The sequence below is a fragment of the Dreissena polymorpha genome, chromosome 13 (genome assembly GCF_020536995.1).
Source record: "Dreissena polymorpha isolate Duluth1 chromosome 13, UMN_Dpol_1.0, whole genome shotgun sequence".
Classification (NCBI taxonomy): Eukaryota; Metazoa; Mollusca; class Bivalvia; order Myida; family Dreissenidae; genus Dreissena; species Dreissena polymorpha.
In genome coordinates, this window is record NC_068367.1 from 66624971 (window position 1) to 66641527 (window position 16557).

General features: G+C 36.3%; 2 long non-coding RNA genes across 2 annotated transcripts in view; both read right to left on the reverse strand.

The window, feature by feature from the left end:
• Positions 1–996: 996 nt before the first annotated feature.
• LOC127856100 (uncharacterized) overlaps positions 997–16557 on the reverse strand; it is a 34815-nt gene continuing 19254 nt past the window's right edge. The window contains exon 3 of the long non-coding RNA XR_008037851.1: positions 997–1206. This is a non-coding gene — a long non-coding RNA (uncharacterized LOC127856100). The remainder of the gene's footprint in view (positions 1207–16557) is intronic.
• Positions 8867–15550, reverse strand: LOC127856099 (uncharacterized). The gene is made up of 3 exons (XR_008037850.1): positions 15283–15550; positions 9424–9503; positions 8867–9085 (listed from the first exon to the last, which is right to left on the reverse strand). It is a non-coding gene; the product is annotated as an uncharacterized LOC127856099 (long non-coding RNA).

Consider the following 16557-nt stretch of genomic DNA (forward strand, 5'->3'; position numbering starts at 1 on the left):
ATGTGTATCTCATGGAGCTGCACATTTTGAGTGGTGAAGGGTCAAGGTAAAGGTCATTCTTCAAGGTCAAACGCCATATAGGGGGACATTGTGTTTCACAAACGCATCTTGTATTTATTTATAACTTAAATGATTGATTCGTCAAAGGTTTTTTTTATTATATAAATATCATATCATTCCTGTACTAGTTTGTGAATAGTACGTTTCTTTACTTAACTGTGGACTTTTGTCAATATATACTTGATGAACTGTGGCTACGATCTCTTTGATTAAACCACAGGCCTTGGTAGTCAGCGATGTCTGCCTTCTGCTTTCTTCCAGGAAGGCTGCTCAGCTAAGGATTAGTACGGAAGCCTTCGAGGAGTAAGTTCAGAGTTAACCCATTTATGCCTAGTGGACTCTCCCATCCTTCTAAAGTTATTCTACAATATTGCGATCAAAGAAATGTTGCGTTAAAAGTATTTGTATTTCCGATCATTAGTTTAGGATATATGTGTTCAAACAAATATTATAAGGAAAAAATCATCAGTTAACACAAAGGCCTGAAAACCAGCTGCTGCAATCCTAATGAGGGTAAGCCCAGTGCCTGCCTCCAACCAGAAAGTCACTGAATCTACAAAAACAACACCAACGACAACAACTTCCAACCAGGAATCTACAGGAAAAATGTGACTACGCCGAGGACAGCCTTACAACACACGGGAATCACCACAACAATGACCGATCAGCAATCAGAGACATGGATGTTCAAAGCCAACGCATGCAGCTGCAAGAAGCCATGCCATTGACCGATCAACCTGATAGTCAACAGAGGATGATGACATGAGTTGGTGCCAGGAGGAAGCTCAAACAAGGGCCATACACTTACAGATAGGGAAGCCAAGACATATACTATGCCGGGCATCCTAGCCCAATGTCTATGTCCACAACCCATGGAACCCTCATACATGACAATGAGATCTGATAAAGCATGCATTTTGATCTGCTCGATCTGCGTAGGCTGCTGACCTTGAGCTTCTGGCTCCAGCTGCGTCTGAGAGGACTGCAGCTGGGCTTGCTGATGGGCGACGATGGCTTGCTGCTGCTGCAACTGCTGCTGCTTCAATTGGACACTCTGCGACTGGCCGCCCTGGACAGGCCCTGCTGAAGTCATGATCGAGACAGTGGCAGGGGTGGAAGAGGACTGTGGTGAACTCACTTGTTTGCCTATAACAACAAAAACAGGTGAGGAACAGATATTTGGGGGAATATCTAAAAAATAATTGTTTATTTAATACATACATGGTTAAACCAAGAGATGTGTTCGTCAGAAACACAATGCCCCCCCCCCCCCCCCCCTACTGCGCTGCTTTTAAATACAATTGCTATTTATCATTTTGCAGGTATAGAAAATTATCTCCCTTTAAAGCTTATCACTACACCTTGAAGAATGACCTTGATCTTCAGCACTCAAAATTTGCAGCTTCATGAGATGCACATTTATGGCAAACATCAAGTTGCTATCTTCTCAATTGCAAAAGCTAAGGCCAATGTTAAGAGTTTTCAGACGGCCGGATGGGGGGGCAGTCGGAAATTACCAAGGCAGACATCGCTGACTACCAAGGCCTGTGGTTTAATCAAAGAGATCATAGCCACAGTTCATCAAGTATCTATTGACAAAAGTCCACAGTTAAGTAAAGAAACGTACTATTCACAAATTAGTACAGGAATGATATGATATTTATATAATAAAAAAAAACCTTTGACGAATCAATCATTTAAGTTATAAATAAATACAAGATGCGTTTGTGAAACACAATGTCCCCCTATATGGTGTTTGACCTTGAAGAATGACCTTTACCTTGACCCTTCACCACTCAAAATGTGCAGCTTCATGAGATACACATGCAGCTAGCTTCAATATTGCAGAAGTGACATTACATGAGCAATTTTGACCCATATATTTGACCTTGAAGGATGACCTTGACCTTTCACCACTAAAAATGTGCAGCTCCATGAGATACACATGCATGCCAAATATCAAGTTGCTATCTTCAATATTGCAAAAGTATTCATAAAATTAGTGATTTGGGCCACATATATTTGACCTCTGACCTTGAAGGATGACCTTGACCTTGACCTTTCACCACTCAAAATGTGCAGCTCTATGAGATACACATGCATGCCAAATATCAAGTTGCTATCTTCAATTTTGCAAAAGTACTCATAAAATGAGCGATTTTGGCCACATATATTTGACATCTGACCTTTAAGGATGACCTTTACCTTGACCTTTCACCACTCAAAATGTGCAGCTCCATGAGATACACATGCATGCCAAATATCAAGTTGCTATCTTGAATATTGAAATACTGCAAAAGTGTACATTGAATGAGCTATTTTGACCCATATATTTGACCTTTGACCTTATAGGATGACCTTGACCTTTCACCACTCAAAATGTGCAGCTCCATGAGATACATATGCATGCCAAATATCAAGTTGCTATCTTCAATATTGCAAAAGTTATTGCAAATGTTAAAGTTGGCGCAAACCAACCAACCAACCAACAGACCAACCAACCAACAGACCAACAGACAGGGCAAAAACAATATGTCCCCCACTACTATAGTGGGGGACATAAAAACAACCCTGTAACTCCCAAACAACAACAACAACAACAAACACCACGACTTACACAACACCAACATCATTACTACAGGCATCAAGAACACTATGAGAGCCCGCCTCTACGCTTACATAGGAACAGACTTCGTATGAACCGCAACTGCCCGACTCCCCTCAGGCGCCATAGCCATCACAAAAGGCAAGCGCTCGCGCCGCCGTTCCCGGTATACTTCCATTACACGTACGGTATTTATTAATCCAACTACTTTTCTAGCTCGTACAATCTACCACCACACACCCCACAATGGCTACGACAGCAAATAATAATATTTCGAACCTTACCGTTATGTCGTGGAACGCCCAAGGGTTAGGCTGCCATAAGACCAATAACAAATTGTATGAGCTTCAAAATTATGTAAACAATAATGAAGTACATGTTATATGCCGCCAAAAAACCAACTTTAAAAGTTAAAATATATAAGTTCAACTAAAAGGGTATCAAGACCCCACGAGATCAATAGAAAGAGAAAAAGCAATGGGCACGGGGGTAGCTATATATGTAAAATTGGGCATCCCATTTACTGAAATCAAGATTAACCAAGATTGCCCCATTGAGTCATGTGCTATCACACTTTTCCTTACTAAACACCTGTCCTTTCGTGTTCAATGTGTATACGCTCAGTCTGCAGATAACACTTCCAAAAATTATTCAAAAATTTTCCACTCAATAGATCATAGAAATAACAATATTATCGTTGGTGATTTTAACCTTAAGCACCCCTGCTGGAACCCTGAGGGCGACCCACGATGTGACGATAATGCGGAAAATCTCTTAAAATTAATCAATAAAACCAACCTCAACTTCTAAAACGATTGCCAAGTCACGAGAGTGTCAGACCGCGCCGATCACCTCAACAGCGCGATTGATCACGCCCTTACATCAGCAAACTTGCAAGCAATAAGCGATTTCAATGTAATTGACAACTCGTTTGGTAGTGACCATCTCACTATCGTAGTAAATATAAAACTAAGAATTGAACACTCCCTTCCGTCAATACAGCACAAGTGGAAAATCCATAAGGCTTCACCTGAACAATGGAACAACTTTAAAGCTCAATGCGATAACGAATTTCTCCATAACCAAGATATTACTGACTCTTAACACCCACTTCCAGTCCTATTTAACTAAACTTAAAACAGCGCTAGGCAACTCTATCACGGTAGTAAACAAAAAACCTAAAAAAATCAAACGCTCCGTACCCTGGTGGAACCAAGAATGCGAAGCAGTCATTAAATATCGCGAAAAATGCAGGAAAAAATGTATCAAAATCAGAACAGGTCCTAAATACGAAAAACTTAAAGCCCGCGCGATGGTTAGACAAGTAATTAAAAAGGCGAAATTAGATATTGGAATGAATTTTGCAACAATCTCTCGTACAAAACTACTAGTAAGGAACTTTGGGATCAGGTGCATCAAATGCAGGGCAGACTGCCCCCTATAACCCCTATATTCCGTATAAATGACAAAGTTATAGTAACCAACGCGCATAAAGCTACGGCCTTAGTTATCACTACCAAACAGTCAGCAGCGACGAAGGCTACTCTCAAGCCTTCATTGCGCGGAAACTTCAAACAACAAGAAACCGTCGGAGACGGGTGATGCTCCCCAAAGGTTTTTTTGTCACAATATTGCACTATATATTCAGATAAAAGGAAACGTCTTGAGGGCACATTAGTTAGGGGGACAAGAATTTTTCATAGTAATTTTCAAAGGGCCATAACTCTGTGAAAAATCATCCGACCAGAACCCGCTGATAATATGCACATCTCCTCTTGGTAGTGAAGCTTCCCATAAAGTTTCATTGAATTCCGGTCATTAGTTGCTGAGAAATAGCCCGGACAAGAATTGCACTACATGTACAGTTAATGGAAAATTTCAAAGGGCCATAACTCTGTGAAAAATCATCCGACCAGAACCCGCTGATAATATGCACATCTCCTCTTGGTAGTGAAGCTTCCCATAAAGTTTCATTGAATTCCACACATTAGTTGCTGAGAAATAGCCAGGACAAGAATTGCACTATATGTACAGTTAATGGAAAATTTCAAAGGGCCATAACTCTGTAAAAAATCATCCAACCAGAACCCGCTGATAAAATGCACATCTCCTCTTGGTAGTGAAGCTTCCCATAAAGTTTCATTGAATTCCGGTCATTATTTGCTGAGAAATAGCCCGGACAAAAATTGTGCACGGACGAACACACGGACGGGCTCACGAATGATACATTGTGTGTCTAATAATTTGTGGGACTATCAAAATCTTATTGTGGGTCTTTTCATTTTTGTTTCTAACGAATGATACATTGTGTGTTTTTCAGACTTCTGTGTCTATATCACTGCGTGTCTTTTCACCCAAATAAACTGTGGGATCATATTATGTCAAATAAAGAGTTACAACTCCACTGGAAAACTATGTATTTAACACAAATACATGTACCAACAAATGACACATGTTAGAAATGTTTAATAAAAACATATCGTATCAAATAACTGTCACGAATGCCTACTTTTATAAATGTAAACTAATACAATCAAGTATTTGCAATCTATGCTAGTGCTCTAAAGAAACAATACAATACCTATTCTTTGAATGTAGAAAATTTCAACCATTGTAATCACTTTCCCCAAAACTTAAGCAAAAGGAATATTGACATAAATTTCCTTTATCATGTTCAAAAATATTATAAATGAAATAATCCGCATTGTGCATCAAATTGCGCTTAACCACAACTAACTGGATTCACACATTAAAAATGGAAACATTTTATAATGTAATTTCTTCTCTTTCTCACTTCAGCCATACAAAACCACATACCCGGTAAAACATCACACACCAAGACCATGGTTACCCACCAATTCAACATACATTCAGGTACATTTACACAACATGACTTAAAACTACACATTTTTTATTTTTCAGAGGTGTATGTAAAGACATATGGTGGATATTTTGCCTGCAAGATAAAATGGTCAAAAGTAATGTGCATCATTGGTCAATTCAAAACAATGTTGCAAACCAATAAATGACAAAATGCAGGCATACTGGACAAACTTTAATAGCATAAGATTAACAAAATGGTTGTGGGATGTTACTAATATGAACCTAACATCAATTATTGTGGGTCATCAAAGAAAGATATAAATAAAATGTTACTGAAAAATATGACCTTATTCTTAAACTAAAATATCCGTCTCTGTAGGAAGAGTGTAAAGATTAGTAAATATCAGATTAAACTATGTTCTCAAATGGATTTTACTGCAGCAGAACTAAATGGAACAAAATAAAACAATTAAAAACGAGGGCTGTCCGAGGACAGCGCTGGTCAACTTTTCTGAATACTTGTCACATATTTGCTCAGATCACATGTTAATTTTCAATATGTTCAAGTTATTACAGAGTATAATCTCAGATCACACGTACTTTTCAGTACATTGAAGTTTTGTAATTTAAGCTTTTGTAATGAAAAACTAATCTTGACAAATACAAATAACATTTTTCCAAAGTTATATGTGATTTATAAACAAATTAACCACAGCAAATGCCGCGGTGGGTACAATAGCTCTCATTTTCTTTGAAAAGTTGAGCTAAACAACACCTAGGGAAAGTCAAACAAATATTGAAATTGAATGTCGTATTCTTCTACAAACTCAGTATAAATCCTATCTACACATATATAGACAGTTAATATGTATAAAATATATCTCCATTAACCTATACACACACGTGACATGAACTTCAGAACTAGATGCCTGTCGAGTCCAGTGTCAATAAAGCAAAGTTAGTATCCTGTTTGGACACAGACACAATTAATAATATATAAAAAACTGACAAAAACCAACAAGAAATATTTGTTTAAAAAAAGTGTCAATGCATAAGGGAGATACAGACCACACAAGGTGTATAATGCTCATTTTTGACCTTTGAACTCTTATATCCACTTGAGCGACTATATCTGAGGCAATCAGAAAGCCTGTTTATGAAAACGACGAGCCAATGAACACCAGGCTTTTTAATCGACGCATGCGCGTACACCCGCGTGTTGGACATGTGGCTTTTTTGTGTAGTGGGACTGTCAAACTCGCAGAACCCATACAACGGATCTATATTTGACGATATTTGAAGTGTGACCTTGACCTTTGAGCTAGAGACCTGGATCTTTCGTGTTGCACACCGGCTCATGGTGTTTAACAATTATGCCAAGTTATTTTTAAAAAAGTGTCAATGCATAAGGGCGATACAGCCTGGACAAGCAATCCTGACCGAAAACCTAAACCAACGTACATACAGACACTCAAGTGCCATTGTGGCAACTATATTGATCTCAATGCCAGCGGCATGACAAAAATTATTCCAATCATACTGGTAAACATTCCCATCAGAAAAAACTAATTGTCAGTGTTTTATTCAACTGCCTCGTCCTTTTTAAATATTACAAACCAGTAATTGTAAAACAAAAAAAACATGCTTAGGGTGTGTGCATATGTTTTTTGTACTAACAATTTCAAACTAAAAATGTCTAGACAACTCTTACAAAGTTTCCTTAAGATTTGTCAAACTTGATATTATCTTGAAAAAAAAATGGATAAAAAAATGTGCATATTTACAATTATTTTTGTAAATTTTTGCACACATTCTAGCTTTTGGACCCACATGACCCAGATTCCATATCGGTCTTGCCAAAACATTTTCTTCAAGTTTGGACCATACATATGGCAGCTTAAGTTACATATTATTAGCGAATTTCGGAAAGGACACACAATCTCTTTTTTTAAATAACAAAAGTTGTGAATCTAAGAAAAACCACAGGAGAAACAAGAATCTATTTGGAAAAATGTTTCTTCCTAAGTAGTGACAAATAGAGCTTGCTTCTAAAATTCATTTGTGACCTTATGTTCATAACATGTGTTTTTATTATATACCTTAAACTTTACTTATAGTATTTGTAAACTGAAATCAGGTATATAAGAAAATAAATAAGGTACATTCCAAAAGCATCGATGAAGCAAAAAGGAAAATATTGTATCTAAGCTTTTGTATAAGCATTTTAAACATTTGATAATATACCAGATTCTTTTCCACCTTTAGACATATACATAGTAAAGTTTCAATTCAACAAATAAAATGCACACACAAAAATTACCACTTGCATACAAACATCACCCATATTTGCCAAGTCCTGTTGCATGATCTTTTCAATGTCCCTCGAACGTATTCTTATAATGTTCCATCCGAGTACCGATAGTAAACAACATGTTTTTTTATTTTTTATTATGATTCATTGCACTAATTTTCTTAATTATCTTGTCGTTTGACCTTTTCCAAATTTGCCCATTTTTCTTACGACTTTTCTGTTTGGCATCTTCAACCTGCTGTTTCCGCGGACAAATTCCACTTTTTAGATATTCACTAAAGTTAGTTTTTATTTCCTCTGTTTCTACCTCTGTGAATTTCTGACGTTTTGCAGCCTTTTTGGGGGGCTTCCTTTTTCTCTTTCCCTTATATTCCTCTTCATCCTCATCTGATATAGTGTGGTCATCTTCGTCCATGCTTCTGAAAAAGTTACAAAGAATATTATTCAAATAGAAGCAAGCAACACTAATTCAAAACTTATTACAAAATGTATAGTCCTTATTTCTGACAACACAAACTACAGTGGCGATAACTAAATCAATAGAACACCGAGGATTCTGCTATTTTGGTCTTCTCAGATGAGCTTGTTCAGCATGAATTTCCAAAACATGACCAAAAAGCAACCAATTTTCTAATAGACAAGATTCACATCAAATATCTAAGCCCTAGTTCTTGCTCTATCAGAAAAGGAGTTTTCTCTATGCTCACAATGAGCATTTTGTAATCAGGTGAGCTGAAAAGTAGTAGTGAGATCTTAGAAAGCCATTCGAAAAAGTAAGAGCAAGGTTAAAGTTTCAACGACGCTTTGAAGCCATATATTTGATCAAGTTGTTATCTTCAATATAACAAAAGTTATTCATTATTGCAAAAGTTTAACCAAGGTTAAAGTTTTCAACAGAATGACAGACAGACAGGCAAAAAACAATATACCCCTGATCATTCGATCCGGGGCCGGGCATAATAATCCACTGTTAAATTTAAATGAGTTCCAAACCCACAAAGTACGAGATATAATCTTTACCTGGCTTAATGTTGCAGTGTATTTCCTAAGGTTCACCTCCTGACTGGCTGTGTGTGATGTATCTTGACGTTCTGATGAGCAAAACTCTTGAATGGCTGTAGGGGATCATGTATCTTTATGTGCTGATGGCCAAACATCTTGACTAGCTGGGGGTGATCTTGACCTGCCGATGAGCACACCTCTTGACCAGCTGTGGGCGATGTATCTTGACCTGTTGATGAGCACACCTATTTACTGGCTGTGGGTGATGTATCTTGACCTACATCCTGATTTGAAGGGATAAAATCATTAACAAAAAATAATAAAATGCCAGAGTTTCGGTCAATGATGTGCAGACTAATGAATTATAAAATCAAAAACACAGAAAAGGTGAAAATAGTCACATACACAAACATTATGTGTATAGGTAAAGCCAAACTTGTTAAAATGTAAGTACACACATTTTTAATTGAAATTAAAGTAAAATGAATAGTTGAAAAACGTGTTACTTTGCAGTAAATGTTATGGATTTTACATTTATTTTAGTCAGTTTGTAATACTGAACATTTTTAAAAGGCAAGTAACAACAATATTAATGTATCAACAAAAGTTTATGTTTTCATACCTTTAAGAACCCCTCCTTCAGTGCAAACTCTACATCATTTAAGAAGGTCTCCAAGTTCTTTGGTTGTTTCTGTAAAGCCACTGAAATGAAATATTTTTTATATTTGATTATATGACTTTTTGTGTCATTAATAGGCATGATTTGTGTATATGAACTACATCACTAGTGTATCTTTTATCCCTATTGCTAATGTGTCTTTAATAACAATCTAGCAACTGTCATGTCCATAACTTGTGTGACTTTAATGTCTGAAAGTTGTGTGACTTAACTGTTCATAACCTAAGTGACTGCCAAGTCCATAAATTGTGAGACTTTAATGTCAATAATCTAAGTAACTGTCATGTCCATAACTTGTGTGACTGTTATATCTGTAAGTTGTGCGACTTAATTGTCCATAACATAAGTGACTGTCATGTCCATAAATTGCGTAACTTTAATATTAATAATTTAATTAACTGGAATGTCCATAACTTGTGTGACTGTCATGTCCATAAGTTGTGTGACTTATTTGTCCATAACATAAGTGACTGTCATGTCCATAAATTGCGTGACTTTTACTTTATTAAACTATGAAACTGTCATGTCCATAACTTGTGTGACTGTCATGTCCATAACTTGCGTGACTTATTTGTCCATAACATAAGTGACTGTCATGTCCATAAATTGCGTGACTTTAATTTTATTAAACTATGAAACTGTCATGTCCATAACTTGTGTGACTGTCATGTCCATAAGTTGTGTGACTTATTTGTCCATAACATAAGTGACTGTAATGTCCATAAATTGCGTGACTTTAATTTTATTAAACTATGAAACTGTCATGTCCATAACTTGTGTGACTGTCATGTCCATAAGTTTTGTGACTTATTTGTCCATAACATAAGTGACTGTCATGTCAATAAATTGCGTGACTTTTAATTTTATTAAACTATGAAACTGTCATGTCCATAACTTGTGTGACTGTCATGTCCATAAGTTGTGTGACTCATTTGTCCATAACATAAGTGACTGTCATGCCCATAAATTGCGTGACTTTAATTTTATTAAACTATAAAACTGTCATGTCCATAACGTGTGTGACTTTAATGTCCATAACATAAGTGACTGTCATGTCCATAAATTGTGTCTTTAATTTTAATAACCTAAGTAACTGACATGTCCCTAACTTGTGTGACTGTAATGTCCGTAAATTGATTGACTTAATTGTCCATTACCTAAGTGGCTGTCATGTCCATAAATTGTGTGACTTTAACTTTATTAAACTATGTAACTGGCATGTCCATAATGTGTGTGTTTTTAACGTACATCACCTAAGTGACTGTCATGTCCACAAATTGTGTGACTTTAATGTTAATAATCTAAGTAACTGTAATGACCATAAGTTGTGTCACTGTAATGTCTGTAAGTTGTGTGACTTAATTGTCCATAACCTAAGTGACTGTCATGTCCATAAATTGTGTGACTTTAATGTTAATAATCTAAGTAACTGTAATGACCGTAAGTTGTGTCACTGTAATGTCCGTAAGTTGTGTGACTTAATTGTCCATAACCTAAGGGACTGTCATGTTCATAAATTGTGTGACTTTAATATTAATAAACTTAGTAACTGACATGTCCCTTACTTGTGTGACTGTAATGTCCGCAAGTTGTGTGACTTAATTGTCCATAACCTAAGTGGCTGTCATGTCCATAAATTGTATGACTTTAATGTTAATAATCTAAGAAACTGTAATGACCGTAAGTTGTGTCACTGTAATGACCGTAAGTTGTGTGACTTAATTGTCCATAACCTAAGGGACTGTCATGTCCATAAATTGTCTGACTTTAATATTAATAAACTTAGTAACTGACATTCCCCTAACTTGTGTGACTGTAATGTCCGTAAGTTGTGTGACTTAATTGTCCATAACCTAAGTGGCTGTCATGTCCATAAATTGTGGGACTTTAATTTTATTAAACTATGTAACTGGCATGTCCATAATTCGTGTGACTTTAACATAAATAACCTAAGTGACTATCATGTCCATAAATTGTGTGACTTTAATGTTAATAATCTAAGGAACTGTAATTATCGTAAGTTGTGTCACTGTAATGTCCGTAAGTTGTGTGACTTAATTGTCCATACCTAAGGGACTGTCATGTCCATAAATTGTGTGACTTTAATGTTAATAATCTAAGTAACTGTAATGACCGTAAGTTTTGTCACTGTAATGTCCGTAAGTTGTGTGACTTAATTGTCAATAACCTAAGGGACTGTCATGTCCACAAATTGTGTGACTTTAATGTTAATAATTTAAGTAACTGTAATGACGGTAAGTTGTGTCACTGTAATGTCCGTAAGTTGTGTGACTTAATTGTCCATAACCTAAGTGACTGTCATGTCTATAAATTGTGAGACTTTAATTTTATTAAACTAAGTAACTGTTGTGTCTATAACTTGTGTGACTTTAACGTCCATAACCTAAGTGACTGTCATGTCCATAATTTTGTGACTTTAATGTTAATAATCAAAGTAACTGTAATGTGTGACGGTCATGTATATAAATTGTGTGACTTTAATTTTATTAAACTGTCATGTCCATAACGTGTGTGACTTTAACGTCCATAACATAAGTGACTATCATGTCCATTAATTGTGTGACTTTAATTTTATTAAACTAGGTAACTGTCATGTCCATACATGTCCATAACGTGTGTGACTTTAACGTCCATAACATAAGTGACTATTATGTCCATTAATTGTGTGACTTTAATTTTATTAAACTAGGTAACTGTCATGTCCATAACGCAGGTGTGTGACTTTAACGTCCATTACCTAAGTGACTGTCATGTCCATAAATTGTGTGACTTTAATTTTAATAATCTAAGTAACTGTCATGTCCATAACGTGTGTGACTGTACTAATCATCAAGTGAGTTATTGTTGAAATCAAGTATAAGTGTAAAATAAGATCAGACGCCATTTTATATTTTGGAAACTTAACATGGACAATCTAAAGCCAATTCCTATATACCTCCCTTCAATCTTTGAATAATGAATAATGCTGAACGCAATAAGGTGCACTCCAGACCCGGGGGTTAACTTCCTATATACGGTATATAGGGGTGTGCCGATTTTTTTGGGTGTGTTTTTCGACTTAAATTATAGATATAGGTATGGTTTGAGCATGTATAGTATATATATATATATATACATATATATAAAGTATAGACATGGGTATTGAAATCAGAAATTTGCTTGTATATAAATGCATATAGATTTGAAAGTATCAGTATCAAAATGGGAATGATCAATGTCATTCTTGTACATAAATGGGTATCAATCAGTAGTGAGAAAGATGCAGAAACTTGACTGTTTTTATCTGTTGCTTGATCGAACAAGATGATACTGTGACGTCATATATTAGCATACGTCAGAATTAAGTGACCAAATCGTTACATAATCTAAAAGTGTCGGGAAAAGTGCAGTTACTGCAAATGATTTATGAAAATTGTGTCGGAATTTGACGACTGTCAAAATAACCGACTTTATGCTACATGTGTACACGGAATTATACTCTGCCATGGTGACATCATGGATAATAATATATTTTTTGTAGAAAATGTGTGGAATCATGAAATCGTTATCACAGCAAATTAAGAAAACATTTAATTTCCGGTCATACTTAAGAACGCTCTTTATAATATATCAAAACAACATATATATTTGCATAATTCAATAAGAATACTGTATTGATATGATAGAGATTAAAATTCTAGTATGAAATGTGACCACTTTTTCAAATTCTAGTACTGGGTCCAGTTTATCAAAATTCTTGTATTGAAATGGGTCCACTTTCTCAACGGTGTCGTATACAAATGGGTCTGCTTTTTCAAAAATATTGTATCAAAATGGGTCTACTTTATCAGAGTTGGGTCACATTTCGGAAGTCTCAGCGGGACACTCCTGCCCTTAAATTTGGGAAGATACCCCCCCCCCCCCCGGGAATCCAGATAACTACAGAAGGTTGGTGGCTCTACCCAAACGCACAAAACAAACAAACCAAATACATAACGAATAAACAATCCCACAATAAAAGTATTTCAGGGCGTTTTTGAAGAGAATGTAAAACTACCCATACCACTGGAATTTAAACAAGAGCACCGCATAACGGGTGCCAACGCTCGGCTGCGGGTGCAGTTTTGATTAAAAGATTGTCAGAATTGCTTTTTAGAGGTCACAGTGACCTTGACCTCTGACCAAGTGACCCTAAAATGGGTGTTGCGTGTGAAACTCCTCAAGCTGCAAAGTGCTTCCACCTACAACTTTGAAACTTCATATGTAGGTCTACATATGAAGTTTCAAAGTTGTAGGTGGAAGCACTGTAGCTGCAAAGTGCTTCCACCTACAACTTTGAAACTTCATATGTAGGTCTACATATGAAGTTTCAAAGTTGTAGGTGGAAGCACTTTGACTTTAGAGACAAATGTCAAGGTTTTAGCACGACGCGGACGGCAGACGGCGGACGAAGAGCTGGTAATGACAATACCTCGGTATTTCTCCAAAAACAGCCGAGCTAAAAATCAGCTCAATATCAGTAGTTTGAAAGACCAGCATTGAATATTCCAATAAAAGTTAAACATTTTATAAACACAATAACTATAATATTTTCTCTTCTAGTATTTTCATTGGCCGACCATCAAGGCTGTAAAATTGGCTGAAAAAAGCCCTGCATTTACCTCAGAATTAATTACAAACAAAATGTACATGCAAGTACCTCGTGTGTTTGTGTTGAATGTAAAATTTATATTTACGTGTATATTTATTTAAGTAAAAACTTTCAACTGCAAATTATATAGCAGCAATGCACCAGCTACTCACATAGAAACAAAATGAACACTGTCAAAGAAAACTAAACATTTCTGTTCCTCTTGTTTTATAAACTCATAATTTTTTAATAGTTCATCTGGTGACAAACTTTACCCAGATTTAATCTGAACCTAGATATCATTACATGGCCCTAATTACGATTTCAAGGGACTGGGGCCGGGGCCCTCATGTAGGGGGAATTTAACATTGTTTTGAAGAAAAAGGGGAATTTTTTTTTTAGCTTTATGTTCAATTAATGTTGTTCAAATAATAGATATCCAACTTCAAATTTTTAGCAAACTTTATAATCGCCAATGCATCTTAAAAGAAAAAAAAATCCTTTATGTTTCATTGAAAACAGTGTAATGATCAACGTTTTTGCTTGAGCAATACACATTTATTTGCTCGTAAGATGTAAAACTTAAACATGTAGTCAGCCAACACATGGTTTCCCTGGAAAAGCCGCATTTTAAGACACACTGGTAATGGTTACAATTGACAGGTAGCTAGTTTCTTCGTCACCTGGTTACTTCGGCATCGTAATTAAATGCCACTTTGACACTCGGGTTTGACCAGTTCGGCATTTACAGTTTGTCTTATCTAATTAAAATCTTATGATGACTGCCGCTCCACAACGCCGCTTTACTTTTTTTCCAAATAAAAAAATTTGCTGCAGCAAAGTTGTTTACAAACAAAATGGCGGCGTCTTTTCACGTTGCTAACGACGAGCAGGTGCGCGTGATAAAACAGCGAAATTATTAACAACTATTGAAAGCAATGTGCGTTTACTCTTTTAAAATTAGTTGTGCTTATGGCATTTTGGATGTAAAAACAATTGGACAAAATTTAAATATTGCATTTCCCGATAACTGTGTGGCCAATTTAACAGATTTCAAAATGACCTTATTTATTCCTCTTTTCATGGCTTAAACTGGGTGCCATAAGTTATTCACAAACAGAAAAAACATCTAAATAGATTATAGTAATAGAAAAAAAACATACGAAACTTACCTCACATATGGTTCTATAAAATATAAATCCGCTATCCATTATGATAAACAACGTTTGACAGTCCCACTGCACATGTCCAACAAGCGGGTGCACGCGCATGCGTCGATTAGAAAGCCTGGTGTTCATTGGCTCGTTTTTTTTATAAACAGGCTTCTGATTGCCTCAAATATAGACGCTCAAACTTTCACAGACACTTGCAAAAATAAAAGTTACGGTCTCGTCCATCGCATAGACAGTTTTACATGGACATCCTTTGGACACACTTTGGACAAAAACGTTGTGCGACTTCTCCAGATAGGTTTAAAGTTGCACAAGACACATTTTGACGAACTTTGGGCAAATGTATTGTGCGACTAGTCGCATAATGAAATTAAGACACACAATGTATATATGGGCATAAAAAAAGTTGCACAATGTATCATTCGTGAGAACGGACGGACAGACGGACAGACGAAAGCGGTGACTATATGCTCCCCTCAAAATTTTTGGGGGGAGCATAAAAACTGAATTCCCCGCCTGGCTAGAATCTCATAAGCAAGACAAAAATCACAAATATAATGCCCCTTTTAGCTTATTTGAATTAGAAACAGCCCTACTCACATATACAAATGGTGCACCAGGCGACAATAATATCCACTATAAAATACTTGTACAACTTCCTCTCTCCGCGAAACAGGAACTACTTGTCTTATACAATAAATCATGGGCTGAAGGCACCCTGCCTGACCAATGGCATGAGGCCACAATTATACCTATCCTCAAACCCAATAAACCTAAAGACATCCCAGCCTCATATCGACTGATCTCTTTAACCTCTATATTCACAAAATTAATGCAAACAAGAGTGCCAAACTGTCACAAGATACGCCCATTTGAAGGTTTTCGACAACTTTATAACTTTACCATGACCCATATTTGAACTTGACCTACATATCATCTATACACATCTTCTGACCAAATTTGGTGAAGATCAGATGAAAACTACTTCTATTACAGAGCGGACACCATGCTAAATGCTTGAAATGCACTAAGTGACCTTGTGATCTAGCTTTGACCCGACATGACCCATATTTGAACTTGACCTAGATATTGTCCAGATACAACTTCTGACCAAGTTTGGTGAAGATCTGATAAAAACTACTTCAATTAGAGAGCGGACACCATGCTAAATGCTTGAAATGCACTAAGTGACCCTGTGACCTAGTTTTTGACCCGGCATAACCCATATTCGCACTTGACCTAGATATTGTCTAGATAAAACTTCTGACCAAGTTT